The sequence below is a fragment of the Lactuca virosa genome, chromosome 1, assembly GCF_052849685.1.
Source record: "Lactuca virosa cultivar CGN04683 chromosome 1, Lactuca_virosa_CGN04683_v6, whole genome shotgun sequence".
Lineage (NCBI taxonomy): Eukaryota > Viridiplantae > Streptophyta > Magnoliopsida > Asterales > Asteraceae > Lactuca > Lactuca virosa.
In genome coordinates, this window is record NC_136426.1 from 208,118,048 (window position 1) to 208,139,967 (window position 21,920).

Sequence of the window (21,920 nt, forward strand, 5' to 3'; positions counted from 1 at the left end):
TCCAGAAGTGTTTAAACATGGTCTTGCCCACATCAAAATATTCATAGATAACTACTATGAGTGTTTGGCCCTTAATGATGTGGAGTTGGCTACTGCGAAGGGGTTGGAAGTGAAAGTTCCTATGGAAGTCACGAAGAATCAAGCTGAGTTGAAGAAATATGTAGATGGGGAGATTTGCTTAAAACCATTTGGATTAGTCGTCGCAGGAAAGGATAAGAATGGGAAGCCTAAAAGATTTTTGTTCCAGGCGTGCGAAGTGGAGAGGTACACTACATCCCAGTATACGAACTTTATTGTTCGTATGAATAACTGTTTGAAAAACAACCAAGGTGATAAGAAGGAGTTAAAGAAGATTATTTCATGGTATACGGAGATACGAAGAGTGATGTTGTTTGCTGCACAGATTCTCTCAACATGAGAAGTTCGACTTGTTTACAAAGGGGGAGATTGTAGGGATGAAATATGTTGTAAACAGTCGAAGTCTGTTTAATTGTTCTCTTCGTATGTTTTGTTCTCTTCGTATGTTTTGTAATGTAGTTGCTAAGGTGTCACATGTTTTAGCTTAACGTCTAAGCCTTAGTATTTTTTGTACTTCATGTTTCCTATAAATAGGAGTTGAGCATTAAGTTGATAGTAAGAGTTTGAGAGTGGTTGTAAAAGTTCACCCTTTTTACTATCGTTTTGTACTTGTGTTCATCGGAAGTAATAGAGCTAAAACCAGATTATATTTACTTCTCGTGTTCAAATTACATTTGATTTACTCTGATTTGTTACATACTCGATTATCACTTCTTCAAATCGTCGTTTAATGGGTGTCCACTCTCACCCACCGCTTCCTTAATTGGTGGAGGGTCGTTAGCTGAACGGGTAGGATATGGCAAACCCTGTCCTTATTAAAAGTATAATGTTAAAGTAACTAAATGTTTTACAAAAAAATCCCAATCTTAGTTACTTTAGGCAAAAGTGAATTGATGCAATTCCATGAAATTACACTTTGTACCCTTGCTAAGACGTTAGTGGAGCGTGTGTGGTTAACTGGCACACTAAATGGGTTCTAAGCAAAGGTAGCAAAGGGTGACTCGATGTTTGTCATAGTTCAGTGGAGCGTGTGTGGTTAACCGGCACATCGAATAGATGACTGTAACATTGGGGGCACCATGTAAGTTTTCATGGTTATTCACACCCTGTTTTGTGATGCTCGGCATCCCAGTCACAAATCGAGGGGCATATTGAGTTTTAAACATGCCATTGAAAAGTTCAATGAATCTCAAACGATCTAGGAGTTTTCAATACATTTAAAACTTAATCTCTTTTTCGTTTTCATGGTGGAAAATTAGTGAATCGTTATTCACTTACCTTCAAATATTATGCGACTGGATTACAGCATCACTCTTCCGAGTTGTAGAATATTGTTGGGTCCTAGCCTTAATATCTCATTTGGGTGTTTTATTAAGGACTCAATCAATCAACTAACTTGAATTTTCTCCTGTTTTGTAGATGTCAAAGTATGACAACTATGGTCTTCCCAAATCCCATGGAATAAGTCTTCCATATGAAGATTATATTCCACGATTCGATCGAGGAACAGAAGATCATGCTTCACTACCTCCACCTCCTCTTATTGTTCTTCCTAACCCACAAGTTCAAAGGATTGAAAAGTTCAAGCTCACTCAAGCCCTATTGGCGATGAAACATGAAGATGGAAAGTCAGTGTGTGCACACGTCTTAGAGATGAAATCACACATTGATAGGTTAAGAATGTTGGGAGTCGTTGTCTTTGAGGAGTTGGCTGTTGACTGGGTTCTTCAGTCGCTTCCTGACTCATATAGTGAGTTCGTAAGAGAGTACTATATGATAAACCACGACATGACCCTCATCGATCTCACCTATTTGCTTATTGTTGCTAAATCAGCAATGATTTGGCGCACTGGAGAAGCAAAGTTGATTGGTGGATCTGCCTTCCAAACATCTATAGACATAGGCAATGGCAACGAAAGGCATGCCATGGTCGAAAAGTTTGATCATAAGTGAAAGGCAAAGTCTGAAGTAGTTCCGTGTGCTGTTCCAAAAGAGTCAATTTGCTTTTATTGCCAAGAGAAGGGGCATTGGAGACGAAGCTGCCCAGTCTACTTGAGAGATCCAAGAGATGGGAGAGTCAAGACGTTTGGCTCTACTTCAGGTAAAATCCACTATCTAACTCCATTAGGTTTTCATTGATTCTTAATACATAATGTGATAAGATTACATTTGAATGTTTTGCAGGATCAAAGAAAAGAGAGGAAGCTTGATGGAAAAGCAAGATGAGTTTGATCACGAAGAAATGGATCACGATCGCATGGATTCGAAGATCAGATTTTGAGCTTAGAAAGTTATGATGGATTTGTTAGGAATATTTGATTACATAGTTTTTCAGTTGATTTTGCATTGTAAGGACATGTTTTCCGCTCCTTTTGTGAATAAAATAAATTTTTGATTTGTCTTATTTATATATATCCTTGCAATGAAATCGTTGTGAAAGTTTGATGTTTGTGTATTTCTATAAATGGATGTGATTCTTAGTTATGTTATTTATGGTAGTGTCAAAATTTTCTAAGTAAGGAAAGATTCCCATCAACAAGTTTCAATTGGACAGAAACTTGGAATCATACAATTTGTATTGTGTGATGTATGGAAATCTTGGTACTTAGGAAATTAAGACTAATTCCTTGATCACACAAGTATGTGAGTCAAGTGAAGGACTAAAGGACTAGAACACAATGTTGTGCACTAGTCAAATCCACCACAAATAACAATAAGACTATTCGTCATAATTTACTAAAAGTCTAGTAAATTTGGTTATGCTTACAAGATTAAGTGCAATTCTAAATCATTGAAAAGTTTCAATGAATGGAAGAACGAATAAGAAAATCATTTAGGCAGAAAGATAAAAGTTTCTCAAATCTAAGAAGAAGGGATAGTACTTTTGTATCTGTTTTTATGATCGTCTTAATGATTAAGAGCCATATCACAATTGATCCTCTAAGGATATCTTAGTGCACTAGTATGGCTAAGAAGAGGAATCGGAAATTGTTGAAATGGTTAAATCATGCTTCGTTAAAAAAATCAAGTCTTAGAGTCGTACTCCAAGATTGTGAATTGAGTGACACATCTTAAGAAGTTCTAACACACTCATCAAATGTGAAGTAGAAAATTGTTTTTCCTACTCTTGCACGTTTGAAATTGGTAAACTGTGATGTCTTGGATAAGACAAAGACCAAACAAGACGAATTGTGTGAAATGGTTTGTCTTGATAAGAATCCGCACTAACTCTTGAATATTTGTTTATCAAGAAATGTTTCTTGATAAGAGAATCTAATGTGTCAAGAAGTCAGTAGGAGTGTAAATGATCTTGAAAAGTTTAAGAACTAATCAAGAGTAAACCTATTATTAAACACTAGCACACGACTTGAGGATTATAGCCTATCGTGCTGACGTATTCCTCTTTCTGTGCCAATCCAGTTAAGTTGATCATGCATATGAGTTCTCAATAGTTTGCATAAGGGCAAACACCTTGTTCAATGAACGTACATTGACTGACATAGGTGAGCTGCTAAATAACTTGGAAGCAATGGTGATTAAGAATGAACAAGTTCTATCAATAAGAGTTTGAATTTGTCACAAAAATTATCTTACGATTATGGTTATGGCAATTCACATGGATAGGAACACATACACTATAAAAATATAAATGTCATAAGGTTTCTCTCCTTCATGAAAATGATTGTGAGGAAATGCTTTCACTAAGAGAGATTTTAAGAAGATAGTGATTATATAAATTGCATTCTCAAATTCGATTATGATTACAGCATCCCTTTTCGTAGTTCGAATTGTGAGATTTGACAATTGGTCTGAACATTTGGGACTTAGTAATATAAGTTCTGAATTAGTTTAAACACACATGTGAGCTGTCTCAAGAACGGTAAATGAGTTTGAGAAGCTTAGATAAAGGCTTATCGAAGCACATCGTATTGGAAATATGAACTTTGGAAGTCAATAAGTATTGTCTTCTAGAAGTCCAACTGTTTTATGAACATGTGTCAAAGCTAGTGGGAGCATTAATGTTATGCTGGAATGGATATAATCATCATGTTAGTGGGAGCATGATTATTATTTTAAGTATTGCAAGTTGGCAATATTAATTATAGAAAACCAAAAGTTTCACTTTGCAAAGTTGCAGGGGTTGAAAAGTTGTTTTTGCTATAATTAAGGGAGAGAATATTATACTTCGTTTTCAATCTAAAAGCTTAGATCGAGAAATTTTAATTGAATTTAGTCAAGGACATATTTATTAATTGCATTCTCAAATTTCGATTGTGATTACGGCATCCCTCTTCATAGATCGAAATTTGAGAACATGACAACTAGAAATATTATGGCAATATTATAGCAAGAAACTGGTATAGTATCACGTTTTTCATTATAAATCGTATCTCATATGCTTCGGGTATAGGATCGATTGCATATGCTGTAATATTCGACCGTTCTAAAATTTTCCAAATGCCTAGGGCATTTAGAGGGAAAAAGGGAATAGAACCAGTTTTGACTAAAATAATTAAACAACTGTCAAGGACAATCTAAGGTTTGCCAATGATTGGTCGCTTATGGACAGTTGGAAGTATAGTTATGGATGGACAATATTGAAATTATTATGAATATATAAGATTCTATTTAGAATGAGTTGTCATATGGAAAATATGGAAATGTTTCCATATTGAGAGTTGGATATAGAGAATCAATATCTAGCTTAGATACTTCTATGCAAGAAGGATGTTCAATGGAATGTAGTTTGAATGTGAGACTTGATGACTATGGAATTGTCTTGTATCAATCTCCAATAGAGCACTTTGTAATTTCATTGGCAATGTAACACCGGTTTCCTGGTACGATTCCTGTTTATGTATTTTTCTCATTTTGCCTTGGACTCGGCGAGTTGGAGGCACGACTCGCCGAGTAGGAGCGATTTTTGGCATGGGATTAAGGTGAGGGACTCGGCGAGTCGGGTCCCAGACTCGGCGAGTCCATGCTGGACTAGTAAAACCCTAACCCGGGTGTTTGCACCCTATTTAAACACTCTAACTCGGCCTCCCTTGTCCCTAACACTTCCAGAGAGCTGTAGAGCGAAACCCTAGCCCCCATATTGTTCTTGTGAGTGATTTTTGGCTTTGTGAAGGAAGTTTGGAGCTTATAAGAAGAAGGAAGAGTTTGAAGAGTGCAAGGAGGGGAAGTAGATCCGCAATATACACTGTGAGAAGCTTCCATTCAGGTAGAAAAGTTCCTACCTTGATCACTAGTTCATTAGATCCCCTTTTGTCCTTAATTTGTGGTTTTCAAGCCCTAAAACCTCAAACTCCATGTGTTTATGCTCTATGTTCTGAAAGAACTTCAGATCTGGACCTTATGGACATCTTAGAAGTGTAAAGTCTCTGTGGTTGAAGTGATTGAGGTCCCTATTGAGTGTATGACCTCATCAAGAGCTTGGAATTGCCTTTTGGAGCTCATAGGGCCATGCATGCATGTAAAGTTTGCAACTTTACGTGATAAGCATGCCCTAGGAGCTTAGATCTATGGTTTGGAACCGTTGCATGTCTCAGATTTGGTCTGTATGGGAGGAGGGTTGAAGGGACTCGGCGAGTTTCCAAAGTGGACTCGGCGAGTTCTATGAAGATGGTCTTAGACTCGATGAGTTGGATGAGCAACTCGACGAGTCCTATGAAGTTTGCCTGAAACTCGACGAGTTGTTCTTCAAACTCGGCGAGTCATATGAATTGTTACTGAGTTAAGAAGGGTTTAAGTGTAGAAGGTCCAACCCTTCGTAGCTGCACGCGGAGTTAACAATTTAACGTGTAGCAATTGTCCCAGAAACCCAAATCCTCAAGATGGATACTCTGGTGAGGATTTGGAAGCAAGTAGGAGATCTGATCGTGGGACTCGACGAGTTGTTCTCGGACTCGGCGAGTCGGATCGCGAGTCAGTCTAATCGTCCCAAGAAGTGAGTTAAGGGTGACTCAGTGAGTGGGAAGAGGGACTTGATGAGTTAGTACTGGAATAGTAGGAGAGGGACTCGGCGAGTCTGTGCCATGACTCGGCGAGTCCAGTCAACTGGAAGTTGACTTTGACCAAGGAGTTGACCTTGGACCAGGGGTAGGTCAGTCATTTGACCTAAGGGTATTTATGAGTGACTAATCTATGTTTATGGATTTATAGCCGGAGGATTACCGGTGCAGCAGTCAGACGTCTAGCAAGCAGACTTTCAGCAGCTACTTTTCGAGGTGAGTTTCCTTCCAGTAGGAACGGGTCTAAGGCACCAAGGCCGGCCCGTATAGACGATATGTTAGTATCGGAGTGTGGGCAGAGCCCGTATCTCATAGATGAGTTTGATTATGATATATGCTAGTATGATAGAATTGTTTATACTCGTTGTCTGTTTGATACTTGTATGTTATGGTTTAGTAGCTGAGTGTGGGCGAGGCCCGTATCTCTCAGATAGTGGAGTGTGGGCGAGGCCCGTATCTCTCAACTAGCGGAGTGTGGGCGAGGCCCGTATCTCCCAGAAAGCGGAGTGTCGGTTAGGCCTGTATCTCCCAGCTAGCGGAGTGTGAGCGAGGCCCGTATCTCCATGAGTGTGGGTGAGGCCCGTATCTCCTAGTTGTTCATTATATGATTGTATGGTATGTGGTATTTTGGGGGGCCTCAATAAGCTTCGTGCTTACAGTTTACAGTTTTGGTTTCAGGTACCTCTTCAGCTAGGGGGAAGGAGCTGGCGCGGTAGCGGCATATCACACACACACTCTTGTCTTTCTGCATTATGGATTTTCTGGGATGTACTCTGACATATATTTATGATGTTGCTGGTTTTCAGACATGAAGCATTATTATGAAACTTTTATATCGAAGTTTTTATGAATTGACCTATTTAAAAAAATGAAATTTTTGGCCTGTATTTTAGGGATGTTACAAGTTGGTATCAAAGCCCTAGTTTGAGGGATTCGGACACACCCTCGGGAGTGTCTGGACTCAAATCGAGGGAATAAAAGAATTTTCTAAGAAAATGATTTTTCCTAAAAGGTAAACTAAAGAGTTTTGGGAAAAGTACGAAGTGTGTGATGTGCGCGACCTGCCGAGCTCAATTAAGTATTCCCCAAAGTACCCATACGAGATATGTTATGTTTATCAGTTTCAATAGAACAGCATGCTAGTATAGCACTAAGGATCTAGGAATGATGCCTTATGTGCCTGCTATATGTGTTCCTGCTTATGAAAATTCCATGCTAGTATTGAGTAGACAGCAGTAGGGTAGCATGTATAGGTTATGCCTGATAGTATGAGCTTAGCATTGTATGCTAGTATAGTTCCTTGCTTTGAGGGTGTGATTGTTGATATCGTTCCCTCTTCGTCTGAATGCTGCTTGCTTTGTGCTTTGAGGGACTTCGGGTGATGGGGGTTAGCTATCAGGTGGATACATTAGGTCACATACGATCAGGGTCGGATAATCTCAGAGTGAGGGGTTTGACTCTATTTCGTAGCTCTTGTTTGAGTCCTAACCGTGGTAGGGTGAGTCCCTTACTCGAAGGATTATCTGAGCCTCGTTGCATGTGATTGTATTCAGGTGATGGCGAAGCACCATCACACAGAGACCTTCGGCAACTGAGGACTGATTAGGGTAGGGTCGGGAGCTCCCTAGGCAAGCCTAGGATGAGAATAGCAGAGAGCAGTAGGGATAAAGGGACTTGGTGGAGTCAAAGCAGTCCTTGATGAAAGTACGGATAGATGTGGAAGGTAGTATGGGCTAAGGCAAAACCAAGGAACTCATGGTAGATGTGATCCCTCTAGTGTGTTAGTATCGCTGATGATTATTATCGTGTATTGCAGAATGGTGGTACTATGTCCGAGGCCAGCAGTTGGCAGTTCAGGAGAGGGATCGGGTTCGGGTTCAGGGTCCGAGCCAGTTGATGAGAGCCTACGCGAGTTCATCGCGTCAGAGATCACTAGAGGTATCCTTGAGTCGACCCCTATCATCTTCAGGTCGATTAAGGAAGGGATAGTCGAGCTGATGGAGGATCGCCTCAGGGCGTTCAGGAGTGATATGGCATCAGGCCAGTCAGGATCCCGCACACTGTCCTTTAAGGACTTCAGGGGCAGTGGTGCACCAGATTTCCATGGGGCGAAGGACCCCATTGCTGCCAGATGATGGATTGTAGACATTGAGTATGCACAGTTGACTAGTTTCTGCCCTGAGGGGTCGAAGGTGAGATATACAGCAGGGTGTTTACGAGACCGAGATAGAGATTGGTGGGAGTCCGTCGGTGACTCATTGGGAGCCTCGGCTGTTGAGGCTATGACCTGGTCGGACTTTGTGACCAGGTTCAGGGCAGAGTTTGCACCGGCTGTCGAGCTTCAGCAGTTGGCCAGGGAGTTTTTAGATATGAGATAGACGACGGAGACTGTGGCGGAGATCACCGCCAAGTTCTGGGAGAGGGCGTTGTTAGTGCCCCAGTATGCAGGTGATGAGGATATGAGGAGGACCCGCTACCATGACATGCTACGGGCTGACATCCGAGATCATGTTAGCTTTTCAGCTTTCCCTACCCTGGAGTCCATGATTGCCAGGGCAAGGGAGAGGGAGATTGATTTGTAGCATGTCCGGAAGAGGAAGGGTGAGGAGGGGCAGGTGTCTAGGGCTTCGGGGAAGAAGCCCAAGGGATCAGATGGTAGGCCGAAAGGCCAAGGAGGACCGGGCCGCTGCAGGAAATGCGGCAGGTCGCACGAGGGAGCATGTAGATTGGGATTGTCGGGATGCTACAAGTGTGGCAAGACGGGTCACTTTAGCCGGGATTGTACTGCCCCTGCTCCGGTTGTTCAGACATATGAGTTGTTGTGTTTCCACTGCAACTAGAGGGGCCACAAGAGGGCCAATTGCCCTCAGTTGACAGCAGCAGCAGCGCCGGTGAAGGCGCCAGCCCCAGCGACCCTGCCGATCACAGATGGCTGGCAGGTCAAGTTGGAGGCTCCAGTGGTGAGGAGCCGGGCCTTTCAGCTGACTACAGAGGAGGCACGCGCCACACCCGATGTGGTAATGGGCATGACTTCTTATTTATGCTTTTATGTTATGCTGCTGTAACTTTGATATGTTATATGTATGTGCCTTGTTTAGGATCGTTCCATGTGAACGGTATCCCAGTTCAGGTGTTGTTTGATTCGGGGGCTACCCGATCATTTGTTTCTCTTGCGCTTTGCAAGAAGTTTCCTGAGTCCTCGGGCATGTTGGATTGCCCTCTAGAGGTTGAGATTGCGGACGACCGGTCGGTGCGAGCATCAGAGGTCTTCCGGGATTGTGTATTGAGATTGTTTGAGGAGCGGTATCTGGTTGACCTGGTTCCCATTCCGTTGCGGGGAAACAAGGTTATTATTGGTATGGATTGACTGAGCCCCAATGGGGCAGTGATAGACTGTGCGCAGCAGCTAGTGCGAGTCAGAGCCCCAAGTGGGGGAGAGTTGGTGGTTCAGGGTGAGAGACCACAGCAAGGGCCAGCCTTATGCTCGGCGGCAAGGGCGAGGCGTTACTTTCATCAGGGTTGCGCAGGATATGTCGCTTATGTCATGGACACCCGGGAGGCGGGTAAGGCGACAGTGGGCGATGTGCCCGTGGTTCGAGAGTTGCGGATGTATTCCCCGAGGAGTTGCCTGGGATACCTCCGGAGCGACAGGTGGAGTTCAGGATCGACCTAGTCCTTGGTGCGGCGCCGATAGCCAAGGCACCATATCGGTTGGCTCCTCCCGAGATGCAGGAGTTGTCTACACAGCTGCAGGAGCTGTTAGACAAGGGATTCATTAGACCGAGTAGTGCTCCCTGGGGAGCCCCGATTCTGTTTGTGAAAAAGAAGGACGGGTCGTACCGGATGTGTATAGATTACCGGGAGCTGAATAAGGTGACGGTGAAGAACCGTTGCCCACTCCCGAGGATTGATGACCTCTTCGACTAGCTACAGGGAGCATCTTGGTTCTCCAAGATTGATCTGCATTCGGGGTACCATCAGATGAGGGTCAGAGAGGAGGATGTGCAGAAGACCGTGTTTCGGACGCGCTATGGCCATTATGAGTTCGTGGGGATGCCGTTTGGGCTCACCAATGCTCATGCCGCGTTCATGGACCTCATGAACCGCGTGTGCAGACCGATGCTGGACAGGTCTGTGAAAGTTTTCATTGATGACATCTTGGTTTATTCCAAGACGCAGGAGGAGCACAAGGGGCATATGCGAGAGGTGTTGGAGACCTTGAGGAGGGAGAGCTTATATGCTAAGTTCTCCAAGTGCGAGTTCTGGTTGCGCGAGGTGCAGTTTATTGGGCACCTTGTCAACCAGGACGGGATTTCGGTGGATCCGGCCAAGGTAGAGGCCGTGATGAGGTGGGACGTTCCGAAGTCTCCATCTGAGATTCGGAGTTTTCTGGGGTTAGCAGGGTACTATCGGAGATTCATCCAGGATTTCTCCAAGATAGTTGTACCCTTGACGCGGCTAACGAGGAAGGCCGTAGTCTTCCGATGGGGGCCTGAGCAGCAGGCGGCGTTTGAGACGTTGAGGCAGAGGTTGTGTGAGGCGCCAATCTTAGCCCTGCCATAAGGCGTGGAGGATTTCGTTGTTTATTGTGACGCGTCTATCTCGGGTCTGGGCGCGGTATTGATGCAGAGAGGGCATGTCATTGCTTACGCCTCAAGGCAGCTGAAGCCTCACGAGGCGAATTACCCGAAGCATGATTTGGAGCTGGGGGATGTGGTGTTCGCCCTCAAGATTTGGCGTCATTACCTCTATGGGGTTCGCTGTACGATTTACACGGACCACAAGAGCTTGAGGTACCTTATGGATCAACCGAATCTAAACATGAGGTAGCGTCGGTGGCTTGATGTGGTGAAGGATTATGATTGTGAGATCCTTTACCACCCGGGGAAGGCCAATGTGGTGGCCGATGCGCTTAGCCGCAAGGCAGCACCGATCAGGGATGTCTTTCTGAGGATGACAGTGGTGACCCCGCTGCTGGAGCAGATTCGGGAGGCTCAGCAGGAGGCGATAAAGGAGGAACATCGGAAGAGTGAGAGAATTGTGGGTCAGATTTCCTCTTTCGACTATGACAGTCGAGGATTGTTGACACTACACCGTAGGGTGTGGGTGTCGTACCATGGAGGCATGCGCCAGGTTCTGATGGGAGAGGTGCACAAATCTAGATTCTCCATTCATCCCGGGGCGACGAAGATGTATATGGATCTTCGTTTGGATTATTGGTGGCCCTGCATGAAGCGGGACGTAGCCTGGTACGTGGAGCGTTGCCTGACCTACAGGAAGGTCAAGGTCGAGCACCAAAGACCACACGGTAAGATGCAGCCGTTGGATATCCCGTTGTGGAAATGGGAAGATATTACGATGGATTTTGTCACGAAGCTTCCCAGGACCGCGCGAGGAGTGGATTCGATATGGGTCATCGTGGATCGATTGACCAAGAGCGCCCATTTTATTCCGATTCAGGAGAGCATCTTGGCCGAGAAGTTGGCCGACATCTATATCAGGGAGATAGTGGCGCGGCACGGGTTGCCAGTGTCAGTGATTTCAGACAGGGATGTGCGTTTTACTTCCAGGTTTTGGAAGAAGTTTCATGACGAGTTGGGTACTCGTCTGCATTTCAGCACCGCCTTTCACCCGCAGACAGATGGTCAGAGAGAGCAGACCATCCAAACATTAGAGGATATGTTGCGGGCATGTGTTCTGGATTTCGGAGGTAGTTGGGATACCTACCTTCCGTTGGCGGAGTTCTCATATAATAATACTTATCATGAGAGTATCGACCGTCCCCCCTTTGATATGTTGTATGGGAGGAAGTGCAGGACGCCGATATGTTGGGGAGAGGTTGGCCAGAGGGTCATGGGAAGCACCGAAGTGGTGCTCAAGACGACCGAGAGGATGCAGCAGGTCTGTAGCAGGCTTCAGACTGTTCAGAGTCGGCAGAAAAGTTATGCCGACAAGCGCCGATCAGACTTAGAGTTTCAGGTTGGAGACATGGTTCTCCTGAAGGTGTCGCCTTGGAAAGGTGTCATCTGGTTCAGGAAGCGGGGAAAGTTAGGCCCCAGGTACATTGGACCGTTCCGGGTATTAGCCCGGGTGGGCAAAGTGGCGTATAGGTTGGATCTGCCAGCCGAACTCAGCCAGATCCACAGCACTTTCCACGTCTCTCAGTTGCGGAAGTGTCTGGTGGACGACTCGACAGTGGTGCCTTTGGAGGATATTTAGCTCGATGACAGCCTAAATTACATCGAGCGGCATATGGCTATCCTCGACAGGAAGTCGAAGGATCTGAGGAACAAGAGAGTGGAACTGGTGAAGGTGCAATGGCAGCACCGGAAGGGCTCGGAATGGACTTGGGAGCCGGTGGATGAAATGATGGAGCATTACCCGGAATTGTTCCGAGAACGGGCAGCAGACTTCGAGGACGAAGTCTATGATAAGTGGGGGAGATTTGTAACACCGGATTCCCGGTACGATTCCTGCTTATGTATTTTTCTCATTTTGCCTTGGAATCGGCGAGTTGGAGGCACAACTCGCCGAGTAGGAGCGATTTTTGGCACGGGATTAAAGTGAGGGACTCGACGAGTCGGGTCCCAGACTCGGCGAGTCCATGCTGGACGAGTAAAACCCTAACCCGGGTGTTTGTACCCTATTTAAACACTCTAACTCGGCCTCCCTTGTCCCTAACACTTCCAGAGAGCTGTAGAGCGAAACCCTAGCCCCCATATTGTTCTCGTGAGTGATTTTTGGCTTTGTGAAGGAAGTTTAGAGCTTATAAGAAGAAGGAAGAGGTTGAAGAGTGCAAGGAGGCGAAGTATATCCGAAATCTACACTGTGAGAAGCTTCCATTCAGGTAGAAAAGTTCCTACCTTGATCACTAGTTCATTAGATCCCCTTTTTTTCCTTAATTTGTGGTTTTTAAGCCCTAAAACCTCAAACTCCATGTGTTTATGCTCTATGTTCTGAAGGGACTTCAGATCTGGACCTTATGGACATCTTAGAAGTGTAAAGTCTTTGTGGTTGAAGTGATTGAGGTCCCTATTGAGTGTATGACCTCATAAAGAGCTTGGAATTGCCTTTTGGAGCTCATAGGGCCATGCATGCACGTAATGTTTGCAACTTTACGTGATAAGCATGCCCTAGGAGCTTAGATCTATGGTTTGGAACCGTTGCATGTCTCAGATTTGGTCTGTATGGGAGGGGGGTTGAAGGGACTCGGCGAGTTTCCAAAGTGGACTCGGCGAGTTCTATGAAGATGGTATTAGACTCGACGAGTTGGATGAGCAACTCGGCGAGTCCTATGAAGTTTGCCTGAAACTCGACGAGTTGTTCTTCAAACTCGGCGAGTCATATGAATTGTTACTGAGTTAAGAAGGGTGTAAGTGTAGAAGGGCCAACCCTTCGTAGCTGCACGCGGAGTTAACAATTTAACGTGTAGAAATAGTCCCAGAAACCCAAATCCTCAAGATGGATGCTCTGGTGAGGATTTGGAAGCAAGTAGGAGATCTGCTCGTGGGACTCGGCGAGTTGTTCTCGGACTCGGCGAGTCGGATCGCGAGTCAGTCTAATCGTCCCAAAAAGTGTGTTAAGGGTGACTCAGTGAGTGGGAAGAGGGACTTGATGAGTTAGTACTGGAATAGTAGGAGAGGGACTCGGCGAGTCTGTGCCATGACTCGGCGAGTCCAGTCAACTGGAAGTTGACTTTGACCAAGGAGTTGACCTTGGACCAGGGGTAGGTCAGTCATTTGACCTAAGGGTATTTATGAGTGACTAATCTATGTTTATGGATTTATAGCCGGAGGATTACCGGTGCAGCAGTCAGACGTCTAGCAAGCAGACTTTCAGCAGCTACTTTTCGAGGTGAGTTTCCTTCCAGTAGGAACAGATCTAAGGCACCAAGGCCGGCCCGTATAGACGATATGTTAGTATCGGAGTGTGGGCAGAGCCCGTATCTCATAGATGAGTTTGATTATGATATATGCTAGTATGATAGAATTGTTTATACTCGTTGTCTGTGTGATACTTGTATGTTATGGTTTAGTAGCTGAGTGTGGGCGAGGCCCGTATCTCTCAGATAGTGGAGTGTGGACGAGGCCCGTATCTCTCAACTAGCAGAGTGTGGGCGAGGCCCGTATCTCCCAGAAAGCGGAGTGTGGGCGAGGCCCGTATCTCCATGAGTGTGGGCGAGGCCCGTATCTCCTAGTTGTTCATTATATGATTGTATGGTATGTGGTATTTTGGGGGGACTCACTAATATTCGTGCTTACAGTTTACAGTTTTGGTTTCAGGTACCTCTTCAGCTAGGGGGAAGGAGCTGGCGCGGTAGCGGCATATCACACACACACTCTTGTCTTTCCGCATTATGGATTTTCTGGGATGTACTCTGACATATATTGATGATGTGGCTGGTTTTCAGACATGAAGCATTATTATGAAACTTTTATATCGAAGTTTTTATGAATTGACCTATTTAAAAAAATGAAATTTTTGGCCTGTATTTTTGGGATGTTACAGGCAAAGTCTTGGTGACTTTGGCGCTCTGATATTACGAAAGGACCGTTGCATAAAATTTTAGAATCTAACATATTCTAGTAGTGGTGAGAATTTTGTATTCTTACACTAATGGATTAGGAATTGTGATATGAGCATCATTGGAAATGTGTTCATTTGATCTATTTCACAAAGTAAGGACCATAGGAAAACATAGTGTGCATGCTAAGAGCATGGGACAATTGTTGTTATAATTTAAGTATGAAGTTGATTACTCGAAACAACAAATAATGAGTAATCAATATGGTGATTAAATAAAATGTTTTATTTATAGTCAAAGGTTTGAGTCCATATAGTATTAGTATTATTCTTGTGTTTTACTTGGCATGTTTTGACTTCCCGAATAATAAGATTATTCAAACTCTCCACAATCACTCATTCTTTGGAAGTAGGAATGAAAGAAGACTGTCATGAATCTGAATTTATATTGTCTAAAGTGTTTTAGACATAGCAAAAGTTCGCTGCAGGGTTCATGAGTGCTGCTATAAGATTAGAGTGTTGGATTAAACCCACGCTCACTTGGATCGCTTCATGGATTTTACCACGAATGATTGGTGAGACGATAATATCTTATATTCTTGAAACCAAGATGTGTGAGTTGTATCTTGAGAGTCGGTTACACATTGATAATATGTAAACGCACCAATAACTTGGTGTTATAGAACGTATTATTGTGTGTGATTCGGTGCGTGATTACAAGCGAGCATTGAGTCGAAGTTTACCCGTTCCTTTTACCCAAAGTGGGATAAAGGCGATATATATGGGTCGCTCGATGATTTAGTGATGACACCCTAAGCGCTTGGCCAAGCCGAGACTAAGTTGATGTGTTCAATTTTTGTCTGTTGTCAGTTGTCAAAAATCGGAAATCGGGAAACAACACATGAATAGAGAATATGATTAAAATCCATCTCTCAGTTCATACGATATCTAGAATGGAGGAATATATGATCCCTTATCTAAAGGACAGGTTGCTGATAAGATCAGAGTTTGTGACAACCCGAAATTTTCATTCGTACAAACCCTACAGTCCAGAACTTCAATTAAAAGTTAAATACTTTTCTGCTAAATTTTAGCCGGTTTAAAGTCCGTTTGAGTATTTTTATTAATTATTCATGAAACGAACGGATAAAAGAAAGTGATTACTAGAATATCGGGATAGCAATGGAACAATCAGCACCTAGGATTGGTGTTCACGGACAAACAAGGAGGGTTTGGGCCGTGAACTCTCTTAGGGCCGCAAAATCATGCCTTAGGCATGAGTTTACTCTCCATTCTTTCACTTTCTCATTTCCAAACTCAAGAACACTTACCATTCTCTCTCAAGTAGCATCCCGTTCTTCACCCGATCTTCCGAAAACGTAAGTGTTTCTTAGCTTGATTTGTTGTTATAACCTAACATCTAGGGATTATACATCATTTCATCCACTCATTCTTAATTTTCACTTAGATCTTCAAGTGTTCTTCAAAACACCAAGAACACCAAGAACACATACTAGTGTTCTTGGACCTTAAACACCAAAACAAGCCTCTATCTTGTAGGTACACTGGCCCTAGATTCTTGTGTGCTTAGAATGAAATTGTTTACACTTAGAAAACATCAATGGAGTTTACGGCCAATGGATGTTCTTGGGCTGTAAACTCTCCTAAATGGGGTTAAATGAACCCTAGTCCCTTCCTAAGCCTTGGATGCTAGTCTTGATCCTTCCTTAAAGTGTTTAGGACCTTAAACAACAAAGAAACCATGTCCCCATAAGAGTTTACGGCCGTAAACACATAAGTAAATGGTCCTTAGGCCGTAAACTCTACAAAGTGGCGATAATGTGCCCTAATGCTTCCTAAGGCTTGGACTTGGTCAATGGATGCTCAATATTGACTTATAAGACCTCAAAACACCAAATGGCACTTAGTACCATGAGTTTATGGCCATAAACTCATGGGTAAATGACCATGGGCCGTAAACTCCATAAGGAGTGGTCACTGGGCCATAAACTCTAATGACATGCCATCCAACCTTTGGATGCAACCCTTTGGTACCTATAACCCTTGAATAAAAGTGTTTCCATGTTCTAGGGTGTTTTAACTTGGTTAATTAGTTGTTAAATGACTAATTAGATACATTTATGTTTTATTATATGTTAACTAGGATCATTGTGTGTGTTCAAGTCCTCACTTGACACTTAACATCCTTTATCGATCATACTATCGCATCACTCATTTCAGGTGAGTTCATACCACTTAAACAACCTTTTAAATGCTTTTGCATGCTTTTTAAATGCTTTTATGGGGGGATACAAGTTGAATATCATAGTTATTATATCAATCACATGTGATTAATAACTATCAAACAGATGGATTTACTATACTTTCAAACCGTCTTATCAAACAAACTACTTTTAAATCGTTTTATAAACTGGCATTCAAATCATTATTGTTTATTTTTTCAAACCCTTTAAATGTATTACAAAACCTCTTTTCAACTTATGTATTGTTAAAAACCATATCTATACACTTATGTAGTAGGTATATATTTATGTATTTGATAAGATGGCTGTGAGTTCAGCTCCAACACCTTGTTTAGCAAAGGTGTATAATGATACATGGACACTTCAAACTACATTTCTAGTAAACTATAATAGGTATAGTTTAGGAGATACTACTTACTATTCCCAATACAATTGGAACATACAAGAGTCAGTTCATTCATGAGTCTATACAAATGTACTACATACTATATGAAGAGATACTATTACATACTATATGAAGAGTTACTATTACATACTATATGATGAGATACTATTACATATTATATGAGTAGATACTATTATATACGTACGGGATTAACCATTCTACACCTAGCTGTTAGCTACAGAGGTAACATGCACATCGACGGATGTCTACGGTTAATACTATTCGACAAATTACTCTGCCGTGTTTATCCTAGTACCAAAGGATAATATTCCAATGATTATATTATTTTCCCTTTTACTTTTATTGTGTGACACATTCACTTAAACGATGAGGTAGACTATATATTTTGATAATAATAGTTACATGGGGAAAAACCTTCATTCATACGGAGAAGCAAACCTCCAAAACTATCGGGTCTTGGTAGAAGACTACATTTTATACTAGTAGGAAATATGGGATTTTCTAGGATTTTCATACTAATACAAACTTTTTCATCAAACATTTGCAAGTCTTTCCTTACAGTTTTACAAATCAAAGACACTAAAATACTTATGAATTCACCAGCTTAAATGCTGATTTATGCTTTCAAAATAACTTGTATTCTCAGGTCATCAGTAGACAGGTACCGGTGACAGGTTTTTGAGAAGACGGAGCACAGACAAGACTCATCATTTATTTTGAATCATTCATTTTTGGGTGTTTATTACATTACAAACAACACACATGTATTAAAATTATATATTTAATGCAATGGATGATGTTTGTTTACTTGTTTACTATTACTGTGTTGTGATACTACACATGACGTCCTCCGCCCCAGAACATTTCCGCCGCTCTCGGTTTTGGGGTGTGACAGATTGGTATCAGAGCATTGTTTATAATGAATTGAGTATATCAACCCATAAAAGATATACTAACTATAAACACAATGGGATTAAAATACTCTGACCAAGAGTTTATACTTTTAAATAATAAAATATTTAACTAAGTATACATACCTGCATTCATACTAAAATCAGTGTCACAATGACAAATACAAAAGTATTACGATTGTTGAATATCACAAGTAAGGTCGGGGATGTATGTTCAGTCCTGGGAGTGGCATAGCCTGATCAACTATGCTGGTCCGAGTAGTGATTAGCATATGCCCAAGAATGGTTGTGATGTGGCAACAAGTCTAAAGATTTACCAACACTACTACAATGAGAACTTTAGAACAAAACATAACTTAAAATACTATAGGAGTGTTTCGTGTACTATAAATATCGTAGTTAGTACGTCTCTTAAACTCATTCTTTTACCCCTACTTATCGCGTAGATAACATGGATGGATTTCATATCCCTGGAGACCCGTACTTCCCAAATCAGGGCAATGCTGGATGGCTGGATGACGAGCCAGAAGATGATCATCCAATCCCTTTGGATGATCACCTCGCAGAAGGCTTTTCGGATGGCTCTGACTCCGAGCCAGAAGTCAACAACCTACCCCAAGAGGGTCAAGCTCCAAATCTCAACCCCCGACCCGCGTTTCAAGGTCCCACCCCCTTGTGGGCAACAAACTTGAATCGCTGGAGCGATGAACAAGGTCAACCCTTACCTTACAAAGGGGACCTAAGCTTTTACAACATAAGCGAGGGTGGCTCGGCTGACCGAGTCCTACCCATCATGGTCCGCAGGATTGCTCGGAATGTTGAACAAGGTCGGGCAGCCATCGGCCGAGTAGTGGAGATTGATTCCAACTTTGGTGTCAACACAATACCGCATTCGCCATCTCGAAGAGGCGATGGAAAGAACCAGGAGGACCAATGAGACTCTGCAGCAACAACTAGCTGCCTCCCGAGCTGAAGTCATAGAACTTCGAGTTCGCCAGAGGGATCATGAACGACACCTTCAAGAAGTGGTTCGTCAGATGGAAGATCTTAGGGTTCGCCCGAGGAATTCCCATCGCCGTTAGAAGATGTCTAGCGCATCTTTTATTTTGATTAAGGAATAGCTTTCTTACCTATGCTCTAAGTAGCACTTGTCTGTAAATTATTCCTGTCTTTCAAGTACTTTATTAGGCTTCTAAACTGCAAACATTTTCCCCTATGGTATGATGTAAGACCTTTAGTTAGGTCATTTTCTCGAACTTATTTACATCATTAATACAAGTAATTTTGGCATGTTATCTAATCTATTCAGGAACTCCTACTATCATCTATTGTTGAACTATGGTGATTTAGTTCATGAGACACATTCATTTTCTATACTATTGAATTCTTATCATTGCCTTTATCTTTTCAATTTATAGTTGAAAAATGCCGCCTCGTAGAAATCCCAGGCGTAACAATGGCGAGGACGCACCGACACTACCACCGCCTCCACCTCCTCAGTTTCACGCTGCTATGTTCCAAGCGGCTGTCATTGCGGCAGTAGCGGCTGCCATGTCACACGTCAATACTCCTGTCCCTAGTGGATCAGGAATTGGTACTCCTCCTTCAAACCATGGCGAGAGTCATGGGCACCCCGGAGAGTGCACCTACAAGGATTTTACGAACGCCAAACCCCGAAATTTCAATGGAGCAGGAGGGGTGATGATTTTAAGGCAGTGGATAGAAAAGACCGAAGCAGTCTTTGAAATCTGCGCCTGCCCAGAGAACAATAAGGTCAAGTTTGCTACTTGCACCTTTTCTGACAGGGCTTTAACTTGGTGGAATGGCCACGTTAAGTCACTGACTCTGATTGTGGCAAATTCGATAAGCTGGGAGAATTTGAAAGCCATGCTAATGAGAGAGTACTGTCCTCGAGGGGAAATTCAAAAACTCGAGCAGGAACTCTGGAATCTTAAGATGGTTGATTCTGACGTATCAACCTATACCAATAGATTGTGTGATCTGACAGTTCTTTTCCCGGAAATGGTTGCTCCTGAGAGCAAGAAAATAGAGCGATTTATTTGGGGATTGTCGCCTCAGATACAGTCGAGCGTGCTAGCTTCAAGGCCTGTTACTTTTGACAGCGCTAAAGAACTGGCACAATCTATTATCGATCACGGAAACTACCTGAGCACAACAATTGCTACACCCGATCAACAAACGGGAAACAACAACAACAGGAAGAAAGGTTGGAACAAGAGGAAAGGAGGGTCTTCACAAGAATCCTCGAAGAAACAACAGCTAGTTACAGTAAATGTTGCTGTTGTACCTACTGCTGTTCCTACTAACCCCTACCCAGCAAAGCCTTATGTGGGTAACCTTCCGAAATGCAACTTCCACCACACCGGACCTTGCCGGGAAATGCATTGCTCCAACTGCAATAGAAAGGGGCACACTGCCCGTTTCTGCAAGGCTCCCGCAAAGCCAAGCACTCAAGTTCCCAATGCTGGGGTGGGCCAAACTTGCTACGGTTGTGGCGAGGTGGGTCACTTCAAAAGAAACTGCTTGAAGGCAGCAAATACCGGCGGAGTGGGATTAGTTTTGGCTATGGGCCACGAGGAAGTCGTAGCTGATCCTACGATAGTTACCGGTACGTTTCTCCTCGATAATTCATATGCATGCATACTATTCGATAGCGGAGCAGAGAGAAGCTTCGTAAGACAGAAATTTTTTCATTTACTTAAACGAAAACCACGTACACTAGAGAAATCATTCACTGTAGAAATGGCAAATGGGAAAACGGAAAGTACTAACTGCTTATACATAGGTTGTACTCTAACTCTAGATGGTCATTCTTTCCAAATAGACCTCATGCCGGTCTCAATTAAAAGTTTCCACGTCATAATCGGTATGGATTGGTTAAGTCATCTTCGCGCCGACATCTTGTGCTTTGAGAAAGCAGTTCGTCTTAACCTCCCTAACAACGAAACCCTAGTTATCTATGGCGACAAATCTAGTACGAACCTTCGCATCATTTCGAATATTCAAGCTCAAAAGTGCTTACGAAAGGAAAATCGTGCATTCCTTGCACACATTGTAGATACGAGTCAAAAGGTAAAGGAAATTCATAACATTCCAGAAGTACGCGACTTTCCCGACATCTTTCCAGAAGAACTACTGGGATTACCACCGCAACGTCAAGTCGAGTTCAGAATCGACTTAGTGCCAGGGGCTACGCCAGTATCCAAATCTCCTTATCGTCTGGCACCAGCGGAGATGCAGGAACTTTCCTGTCAGCTTAACGAACTTCTCAAGAAGGGATTCATTAGGCCAAGTTTCTCACCATGGGGAGCACCGGTGTTGTTCGTCAAGAAGAAAGACGGATCGTTTCGTATGTACATCGACTACAGGGGACTCAACAAGCTTACCGTTAAAAATCGATATCCTCTACCCCGCATCGATGACTTATTTGATCAACTTCAAGGAGCAAACTACTTCTCGAAGATAGATCTACGATCCGGGTATCACCAGTTACGAGTGTTAGAGGAGGATGTTCCCAAGATAGCCTTCCGAACTCGTTATGGACACTACGGGTTTGTAGTGATGCCGTTCGGATTAACCAACACACCAGCTGTATTCATGGACCTGATGAATAGGGTGTGCCGTCCTTACTTGGATCAGTTCGTTATCGTCTTCATCGATGACATACTTATCTACTCTCGAAGTAAGGAGGAGCATAGTCAAC